Raw genomic sequence first — 11,815 nt, 5'->3', positions numbered from 1 at the left:
ATTGGCCATCTAGTCAACATTGGCCATCTAGTCAACATTGGCCATCTAGTCAAGCTACCTACAACACTGGCCATCTAGTCAACATTGGCCATCTAGTCAAGCTACCTACAACACTGGCCATCTAGTCAACATTGGCCATCTAGTCAACACTGGCCATCTAGTCAACACTAGCCATCTAGTCAACATTGGCCATCTAGTCAACATTGGCCATCTAGTCAAGCTACCTACAACACTGGCCATCTAGTCAACATTGGCCATCTAGTCAACACTGGCCATCTAGTCAACACTAGCCATCTAGTCAACATTGGCCATCTAGTCAACACTGGCCATCTAGTCAACACTAGCCATCTAGTCAACATTGGCCATCTAGTCAACAGTGGCCATCTAGCCAACATTGGCCATCTACTCAAACTGACGAACAAATAATTTGGAGAAAATTGTTCAATTTTTCTTTAATAAAAATCGATGCCCGCTCGACATCAAGCGACGGCCTGTGGGTGCAACAAGGAGGAAGTGCACAGGAATATAAACAACTCATGGCCTGCAGATACAATAGCACACTTACACACGCTTTCTCTCTCTCTCTCTCTCTCTCTCTCTTGCACACACACACACACACACACACTGGCAAGCACACATTAATAAAACTTTAGATTTATGGGAAAATAAATGTATACAAAGTTAAAGATTTTAAATGAATTTAAATTCTTTTTTAAAATTCCTTTCTCTAATAAAAGCATTGGTCGCCAAAATCAACGGTCCATGACGGCGTTGTTCAAAGTTAGATATCCTTAAATTCCCATCAAAAGTGAACGTATTCGAAAAGTCTGAACGAAGTCGCCGCATTTAAAGTGGGTTAAAATTGAGTTTCATAATTTGCAACAACCCACAAACAACCACGAACAACCCACAAACAACCCACAAACAACCACGAACAGCCCACAAACAACCCACAAACAACCCACAAACAAACAAAACCAAACAGAAATAGTAAACTAAAAAATTTAAATAAATCATCGTAAATTACGTGATCGAGAAAAAGGAGTCAGTTGTAACGTCAAACAGTTGTGACGTCAAACAGTTGTGACGTCAAACAGTTGTGACGTCAAACAGTTGTGACGTCAAACAGTTGTGACGTCAAACAGTTGTGACGTCAAACAGTTGTGACGTCAAACAGTTGTGACGTCAAACAATTGTGACGTCAAACAGTTGTGACGTCAAACAGTTGTGACGTCAAACAGTTGTTACCAACCAAACTGACCTGGCTTAGGACACCTTGTGACGTCACATCGTGCCAGCAGGACTCCACTGTGTCCAAAATGTGTGTGAGGTGTGGGGGGGGAGAAGTGTGGGGGGAGAAGTGTGGGGGGAGAAGTGTGGGGGGAGAAGTGTGGGGAGAAGTGTGGGGAGAAGTGTGGGGGAGAAGTGTGGGGAAAAGTGTGGGGAGAAGTGTGGACAGCCAGACATTTTCTTGTGACGTCATCACTTCATCGGCACCAAGTAGAAGCTATTCTGGGGGGGGGGGGGGGAGTAGGCATAAGGAGTTGGATGAACTAATGAGGTGTGGGATGTATGGGGTGGGGTTGTAAGTCAGCAGAGTTAGGGTGTGGGGTGTGGGGTGTGGGGTGGGGTGGGGTTGTAAGTCAGCAGAAGTGGGGTGGGGTTGTTAGTCAGCAGAGCTAGGGTGTGGGGGTGTGGGGTGGGGTGGGTGGGGTTGTAAGTCAACAGAGCTAGGGTGTGGGGTGTGGGGTGGGTGGGGTTGTAAGTCAACAGAGCTAGGGTGTGGGGGTGTGGGGTGGGGTGGGTGGGATTGTAAGACAGCAGAGCTAGGGTGTGGGGTGTGGGGTGGGTGGGGTTGTAAGTCAACAGAGCTAGGGTGTGGGGGTGTGGGGTGGGGTGGGTGGGATTGTAAGACAGCAGAGCTAGGGTGTGGGGGTGTGGGGTGGGGTGGGTGGGGTTGTAAGTCAACAGAGCTAGGGTGTGGGGTGGGGTGGGTGGGGTTGTAAGTCAACAGAGCTAGGGTGTGGGGTGGGGTGGGTGGGGTTGTAAGTCAACAGAGCTAGGGTGTGGGGTGGGGTGGGTGGGGTTGTAAGTCAACAGAGCTAGGGTGTGGGGGTGTGGAGTGGGGTGGGGTGGGGTTGTAAGTCAACAGAGCTAGGGTGTGGGGTGGGGTTGTAAGTCAACAGAGCTAGGGTGTGGGGTGGGGTTGTAAGTCAACAGAGCTAGGGTGTGGGGTGGGGTGGGTGGGGTTGTAAGTCAACAGAGCTAGGGTGTGGGGTGGGGTTGTAAGTCAACAGAGCTAGGGTGTGGGGGTGTGGGGTGGGGTGGGTGGGGTTGTAAGTCAACAGAGCTAGGGTATGATTCAGCAGGGATGAGATGGGCGCCAAAGTTGAATTCTCTCGAGAATCTTCTGGGAAGGAAATAATGACGTCATTGTTCATGTACTATTTGTGGTAGCAAACACACAGACAAACTCAGGCAAAAATTAGACAGACTCAACACAACGTTGAAGACGTAAGGTGAACATACACTTCAGACAAGACTGACCTAAGAACTGACCTAAAACAGACAAGACTGACCTAAGAACTGATCTAAGACAGACAAGACTGACCTAAGAACTGACCTAAAACAGACAAGACTGACCTAAGAACTGATCTAAGACAGACAAGACTGACCTAAGAACTGACCTAAGACAGACAAGACTGACCTAAGAACTGATCTAAGACAGACAAGACTGACCTAAGAACTGACCTAAGACAGACAAGACTGACCTAAGACAGACAAGACTGACCTAAGACAGACAAGACTGACCTAAGACAGACAAGACTGACCTAAGACAGACAAGACTGACCAAAGACAGACAAGACTGACCTAAGACAGACAAGACTGACCAAAGACAGACAAGACTGACCTAAGACAGACAAGACTGACCTAAGACAGACAAGACTGACCTAAGACAGACAAGACTGACCTAAGACAGACAAGACTGACCTAAGACAGACAAGACTGACCAAAGACAGACAAGACTGACCTAAGACAGACAAGACTGACCTAAGACAGACAAGACTGAAGGACTTCTGCTGATGCACCTTTTATTTCAAAAATTTAATCACTAGGTATCTGGCCATATATAAACTCCTCGAAACCTTTATCTTTATCACTGATCACTTAGATATATATATATATATATATATATATATATATATATATATATAGAGAGAGAGAGAGAGAGAGAGAGAGAGAGAGAGAGAGAGGCATAGGTGCTCCAACACTGTGAATCTTTTTTAAATGTACCAACTTGGAAACTGAACAAAACTAAACACAAACACAAAACACAAACATAACACAGACACAAACACAATCACAACACAAACACAACACAAACACAACACAAACACAACGCACACAACACAAACACAACACAAACACAACACAAACACAACACAAAAGAATACGCAAACACAAACACAAAAGAAAACACAAACACAATGCAAACACAAATGCAAACGCAAAAAAACGCAAACGAATAACATAAACAAAACTTAAATGCAAATATAAGCACAAAGTAATATTCTAACAATAAGGCCCCCTTGCACGTCCGCAGAATTTTCATTTACATTTTTTTCTTAGCGTAAGTTGAAATTATTTTTAAATTACCTCCTCTGGCATAACTATTAAAAGATTTTAATTAATTAGTTTTTTCGACCCTACTTTTATGAAAATGTATCCACTTTTCCTAGGAATCTAAACGAAAATTATATTTGACATTGATCCGTTTAATATGTTTTAGCAATAAGCTGTATTTAATATTTCCTTCACGTTATTCGAAAGTGTAAAAACTATGGCAACTATAAAATAAATTTAATTCGTTATATAAACAAACCCTACACTTTCTATCTATTTATATAATTCTCTTCCCCTCTCTTCCTCTTTAGGCATATCGCTACCTCCCCCATCCCCACATGGTCTGGTGAGCTGTGGTTCACGCTAAATGTTAACAATCGTAGAGCAGAGTTTAGTGACAGCTATTAGGGGCAGATAATTTAGTTTGAAACGATTTTAAACTTATGGGAGGTAACTAAGAGGAGGCTGCTTTCACGAGAGGGGAGGGTTGGGGGGCTGAGGTTGGGGGAAAGGAGGGTCTTAGTTTTTTAAAGCGAATATTTTCATTGGCAGCATTGGTACTGTCGAATTCACAAATTATGATACGTCGCTGGTCGGCTAGTATATATATAATTCTCTATTTGGGAGCATGCGGGACACCACCACGTACACACGCCGATCCGCCCCCTCCCTCGTTTCGCCAGGAATGCGTAACAGACCATATCTGTACCCCCCCCCTCACCAATCTGGTGAGCTCTGGTGAGCTGCTTCCACGGGGGGGGGGGGGGGGTTAGGGAGGGGGAGGATAATCGTCCATAAGAAGCTATTAATTGCTAGCCATGATTTCTTAATTTTCACGGCTATTTGAAACATTTTGAACGAATTTATCTTTTATCCAAATATTTTCTTTGTCCATTTTTGTGTGTAGCTAAAGAACGAGGACAATTTTTAACATTCCTGAAGCAGTTACGTCCCTTTGATGAGTAAAATAGACTGGTTAAGGGCCCCTCAATAAAAATATTTCTGATAATCTGATATTTATCCTATTTATCCTATTTTTCATATTTATTTATTTATATGTACGTATATCAACAACCAGAATTCGAGACAGAGTATTGTTAATTAAAGAAATGGAAATTCCAGATCCTAAAAATAGAAGCCTCGTTCTGAGATCCATGAGATACACTGTCACGTGGGATTTACGGCTGCAAGATGGCGGACAGATTGAGCCCATGTCGCACATTTTTTTGGAAAAATTATTTGCATGGTTGTGTGTGTCTAAGGTCATCAAATGGTTGTACGTCTAAGGTCATCAAATGGTTGCGTGTGTCTAAGGTCATCAAATGGTTGTGTGTCTAAGGTCATCAAATGGTTGTGTGTCTAAGGTCATCAAATGGTTGTGTGTTTAAGCTCATCAAATGGTTGTGTGTCTAAGCTCATCAAATGGTTGTGTGTCTAAGGTCATCAAATGGTTGTGTGTCTAAGGTCATCAAATGGTTGTGTGTCTAAGGTCATCAAATGGTTGTGTGTCTAAGGTCATCAAATGGTTGTGTGTCTAAGGTCATCAAATGGTTGTGTCCATCTAAGGTCATCAAGTATCTGTGTCTCACCAGCCGTTACAGTTCACCCCTCCCCATTCCGCCACCCCCCCCCCCACCCCCACCCCACACCCCCACCCCCCCACATTATTCTGGTCAACACGACACAGCGGCCATGTTTGATTCTCTATTATAACTAGGCCACTTAGCTCAGATGGAGAAGAAATTTGGCCACTTAGGCAGCATACATATCAGACTCAAAACTTTCCGGCTTGGTAACTGAACCGGCAGGATTCGGAGCTGGTGGTGTAATAAAGCCGGACAATTAGAGCCGGACAATTAGAGCCGGACAATTAGAGCCGGACAATTAGAGCCCGGTAAGGTATCGTGTGGTCGAGTAGTAGGGCGCAGATCTGACGGGTAGCTGACATGAACACAATAATCTAAAACACGCCTCAAGCAATGACCAATCTGTTGGCCAATGTGTTGATGGCCACTTGGTCAATGTGTGGCCACTTGGCCAATGTGTTGATGGCCACTTGGTCAATGTGTGGCCACTTGGCCAATGTGTTGATGGCCACTTGGCCAATGTGTTGATGGCCACTTGGCCAATGTGATGAAGGTGATACGAATATTTGATGATCCTGACATGATTAAGAGTTACACATGAAATGTAACAAGCTCAATAAATAATTTCACCCCACCCCTACCCGCCCATCTGATATAAAATCAATTTTCTGGAATCGCAGCAGATGACGTCATCAAGTTTGAACAACATGTCACAGATGCAGTTGATGCGGGCTATTTTTAGCTGCACGTGTCATCAGTTGGGCCACATTGATTGATGCTTTCGTTTCATGCCTTCCTCGCCCCAGGCCTTCTCTCATCCTCATGTTGTGTAGCACTCACGCTAAACCAGCGTCCTGATGTGTAGCACTCACGCTAAACCAGCGTCCTGATGTTGTGTAGCACTCACGCTAAATCAGCGTCCTCATGTTGTGTAGCACTCACGCTAAACCAGCGTCCTCATGTGTAGCACTCACGCTAAACCAGCGTCCTGATGTTGTGTAGCACTCACGCTAAACCAGCGTCCTGATGTGTAGCACTCACGCTAAACCAGCGTCCTGATGTTGTGTAGCACTCACGCTAAACCAGCGTCCTCATGTTGTGTAGCACTCACGCTAAACCATCGTCCTCATGTTGTGTAGCACTCACGCTAAACCAGCGTCCTGATGTTGTGTAGCACTCACGCTAAACCAGCGTCCTCATGTTGTGTAGCACTCACGCTAAACCAGCGTCCTCATGTTGTGTAGCACTCACGCTAAACCAGCGTCCTGATGTGTAGCACTCACGCTAAACCAGCGTCCTCATGTTGTGTAGCACTCACGCTAAACCAGCGTCCTCATATTGTGTAGCACTCACGCTAAACCAGCGTCCTCATGTTGTGTAGCACTCACGCTAAACCAGCGTCCTGATGTGTAGCACTCACGCTAAACCAGCGTTTTGATGTGTAGCACTCACGCTAAACCAGCGTCCTCATGTTGTGTAGCACTCACGCTAAACCAGCGTCCTGATGTGTAGCACTCACGCTAAACCAGCGTCCTCATGTTGTGTAGCACTCACGCTAAACCAGCGTCCTGATGTGTAGCACTCACGCTAAACCAGCGTCCTCATGTTGTGTAGCACTCACGCTAAACCAGCGTCCTCATGTTGTGTAGCACTCACGCTAAACCAGCGTCCTGATGTGTAGCACTCACGCTAAACCAGCGTCCTGATGTCTAGCACTCACGCTAAACCAGCGTCCTCATGTTGTGTAGCACTCACGCTAAACCAGCGTCCTCATGTTGTGTAGCACTCACGCTAAACCAGCGTCCTCATGTTGTGTAGCACTCACGCTAAACCAGCGTCCTCGTGTTGTGTAGCACTCACGCTAAACCAGCGTCCTGATGTCTAGCACTCACGCTAAACCAGCGTCCTGATGTGTAGCACTCACGCTAAACCATCGTCCTCACGTTGTGTAGCACTCACGCTAAACCAGCGTCCTCATGTTGTGTAGCACTCACGCTAAACCAGCGTCCTCATGTTGTGTAGCACTCACGCTAAATCAGCGTCCTCATGTTGTGTAGCACTCACGCTAAATCAGCGTCCTTATATTGTGTAGCACTCACGCTAAACCAGCGTCCTGATGTGTAGCACTCACGCTAAACCAGCGTCCTCATGTTGTGTAGCACTCACGCTAAATCAGCGTCCTCATGTTGTGTAGCCCTCACGCTAAACCAGCGTCCTGATGTTGTGTAGCACTCACGCTAAACCAGCGTCCTGATGGTGTGTAGCACTCACGCTAAACCAGCGTCCTGATGTTGTGTAGCACTCACGCTAAACCAGCGTCCTCATGTTGTGTAGCACTCACGCTAAACCAGCGTCCTCATGTTAGGTAGCACTCACGCTAAACCAGCGTCCTGATGTTAGGTAGCACTCACGCTAAACCAGCGTCCTGATGTGTAGCACTCACGCTAAACCAGCGTCCTTATATTGTGTAGCACTCACGCTAAACCAGCGTCCTGATGTGTAGCACTCACGCTAAACCAGCGTCCTCATGTTGTGTAGCACTCACGCTAAATCAGCGTCCTCATGTTGTGTAGCACTCACGCTAAATCAGCGTCCTCATGTTGTGTAGCACTCACGCTAAACCAGCGTCCTCACGTTGTGTAGCACTCACGCTAAACCAGCGTCCTGATGTGTAGCACTCACGCTAAACCAGCGTCCTGATGTGTAGCACTCACGCTAAACTAGCGTCTTGATGTGTAGCACTCACGCTAAACCAGCGTCCTAATGTTGTGTAGCACTCACGCTAAACCAGCGTCCTCATGTTGTGTAGCACTCACGCTAAACCAGCGTCTTGATGTGTAGCACTCACGCTAAACCAGCGTCCTCATGTTGTGTAGCACTCACGCTAAACCAGCGTCCTCATGTTGTGTAGCACTCACGCTAAACCAGCGTCCTGATGTCTAGCACTCACGCTAAACCAGCGTCCTCATGTTGTGTAGCACTCACGCTAAATCAGCGTCCTCATGTTGTGTAGCACTCACGCTAAACCAGCGTCCTCATGTTGTGTAGCACTCACGCTAAACCAGCGTCCTCATGTTGTGTAGCACTCACGCTAAACCAGCGTCCTCATGTTGTGTAGCACTCACGCTAAACCAGCGTCCTCATGTTGTGTAGCACTCACGCTAAACCAGCGTCCTCATGTTGTGTAGCACTCACGCTAAACCAGCGTCCTCATGTTGTGTAGCACTCACGCTAAACCAGCGTCCTCATGTTGTGTAGCACTCACGCTAAACCAGCGTCCTGATGTGTAGCACTCACGCTAAAACAGCGTCCTAATGTTGTGTAGCACTCACGCTAAACCAGCGTCCTAATGTTGTGTAGCACTCACGCTAAACCAGCGTCCTCATGTTGTGTAGCACTCACGCTAAATCAGCGTCCTGATGTTGTGTAGCACTCACGCTAAACCACCGGATATTTAACTGGCACAGCACTGCCATGCGAGTCAACGCTGGGATGGGGGAGTCATAGCAACATCAGCCAACATTGGTGGACCACAGCAACATCAGCCAACATTGGTGGACCACAGCAACATCAGCCAACATTGGCGGACCACAGCAACATCAGCCAACATTGGCGGACCACAGCAAGATCAGCCAACATTGGCGGACCACAGCAACATCAGCCAACATTGGTGGACCACAGCAACATCAGCCAACATTGGCGGACCACAGCAAGATCAGCCAACATTGGCAGACCACAGCAGCATCAACTGACGTTGATGACCACCGGTCTAGGATTCTAGAGTTTGTAGAAGTCCGTCTGAAGGTCTCTGTAAGCTTCATCTCTCAACATTTTCTCACTTGATTCTGTTTTGTGTCTTCCTTTTATCTTAGAACATTGGTTTAAAACTGGCATTCCTAAGCTATTGACTCGAGCCGTCCCAAGAGGTCTGACTCCTCTACTCAGTGGTCTGACTCCTCTACTCATAGGTCTGACTCCTCTACTCATAGGTCTGACTCCTCTACTCCGAGGTCTGATTCCTCTACTCATAGGTCTGACTCCTCTACTCAGTGGTCTGACTCCTCTTCTCATTATGTCTGACTCCTCTACTCATAGGTCTGACTCCTCTACTCATAGGTCTGACTCCTCTACTCATAGGTCTGACTCCTCTACTCATAGGTATGACTCCTCTACTCATAGGTCTGACTCCTCTACTCATAGGTCTGACTCCTCTAGAGGTCTGACCTCCACCCAGAGGTCTGACTTCTCTACTCATAGGTCTGACTCCTCTACTCAGTGGTCTGACTCCTCTACTCATAGGTCTGACTCCTCTACTCATAGGTCTGACTCCTCTACTCGGAGGTCTGATTCCTCTACTCATAGGTCTGACTCCTCTACTCAGTGGTCTGACTCCTCTTCTCATTATGTCTGACTCCTCTACTCATAGGTCTGACTCCTCTACTCATAGGTCTGACTCCTCTACTCATAGGTCTGACTCCTCTACTCATAGGTATGACTCCTCTACTCATAGGTCTGACTCCTCTACTCATAGGTCTGACTCCTCTAGAGGTCTGACTCCTCCACCCAGAGGTCTGACTCCTCTACTCATAGGTCTGACTCCTCTACTCAGTGGTCTGACTCCTCTACTCAGTGGTCTGACTCCTCTACTCATAGGTCTGACTCCTCTACTCATAGGTCTGACTCCTCTACTCAGTGGTCTGACTCCTCTACTCATACGTCTGACTCCACAACCGTTGATTGGTTTCTTTATGAGAACAACGATTCATCCTGTTCAAATTGGGGTGGGGGTGTATACAGTAGGGATAATATAAAGGATCACACAACGACAGGGATATCATAATAAAGGAGTCGCCACAAAAAGGGGTCGCCACAAAAAGGGGTCGTCAAGAAAAGTTCAGCTCGCGAGAGGACATTGGAAAGTTTCTTGACGATAATCCGCAACCACATTTGATATAACCCGCAACCAACCCGCAACCAACCTGCAACCACTCTACGATACAACCCGCAACCACTCTACGATACAACCCGCAACCAACCCGCAACCACTCTACGATACAACCCGCAACCAACCCGCAACCACTCTACGATACAACCCGCAACCACTCTACGATACAACCCGCAACCAACCCGCAACCACTCTACGATACAACCCGCAACCAACCCGCAACCACTCTACGATACAACCCGCAACCACTCTACGATACAACCCGCAACCAACCCGCAACCACTCTACGATACAACCCGCAACCAACCCGCAACCACTCTACGATACAACCCGCAACCACTCTACGATACAACCCGCAACCAACCCGCAACCACTCTACGATACAACCCGCAACCAACCCGCAACCACTCTACGATACAACCCGCAACCAACCCGCAACCACTCTACGATACAACCCGCAACCAACCCGCAACCACTCTACGATACAACCCGCAACCAACCCGCAACCACTCTACGATACAACCCGCAACCAACCCGCAACCACTCTACGATACAACCCGCAACCACTCTACGATACAACCCGCAACCAACCCGCAACCACTCTACGATACAACCCGCAACCAACCCGCAACCACTCTACGATACAACCCGCAACTAACCCGCAACCACTCTACGATACAACCCGCAACCAACCCGCAACCACTCTACGATACAACCCGCAACCACTCTACGATACAACCCGCAACCAACCCGCAACCACTCTACGATACAACCCGCAACCAACCCGCAACCACTCTACGATACAACCCGCAACACCTCTACGATACAACCCGCAACCACTCCATGGTACAACCCGCAACCACCCGACGATACAAACCCGCAACCCAATCCGCAACCACTCTACGATACAACCCGCAACCACCCTACGATACAACCCGCAACTACGCGCATAGAATTCATCTTTAAGGTACGATTGCTACCGATTCTTACAAGTGTGAAATCGATACCAAACAATCTTTCTGAGCACAATCAACCCAGGGCGACTCCTGTGGGAAGGATTGTCTTCGGTGGGGGGGGGGGGGGGGGGTGTCTAGATTTGGGGGAATTGTCTTCGGTGGGGGGGGGGATAGTGAGATAAGAAGGGAACAATAATTTCTTCCCATTTATCCTAATAAAGTAGGTCATTTCATTCTTTATGATGTAGGTCAGACGATTTAAAGCAGGTCAACAAATGGTAGAATCAACAGTGCTACATAAATTGGTCATCATGTGACCTCTACATTCATAAAGCTAATTAGCTGTCATTTAGCACCGTGATCACCACACATCTGGGTCAATCGGAACATAACTAGGTCAATCGTAACATAACTAGGTCAGTCGTAACATAACTAGGTCAGTCGTATCATAACAAGGTCAATCTGAATATAACTAGGTCGATTGGAATATAAATAGGTCAATCATTCTGAGCGTAATTAGGTCACTATATCGCGACACTAGATTAATGTCCTGATCAGTGCAGATCACAACATAATTCACGACATAAAGGTCTAAGTTAATATGACTCCCTTCAAAATGTTTCTAAGCACCCCAATATAATATACTAGGCTGCCGTCGTTCAGCGATCTCGGTATATGTGCCTGTGGGATATGTGCCTGTGGGA

The sequence above is a fragment of the Physella acuta genome, unplaced genomic scaffold (genome assembly GCF_028476545.2).
Source record: "Physella acuta isolate Inbredline_101_S28 unplaced genomic scaffold, ASM2847654v3 ptg000081l, whole genome shotgun sequence".
In the NCBI taxonomy this organism is placed as follows: Eukaryota; Metazoa; Mollusca; class Gastropoda; family Physidae; genus Physella; species Physella acuta.
This window is presented reverse-complemented; position numbering follows the sequence as displayed.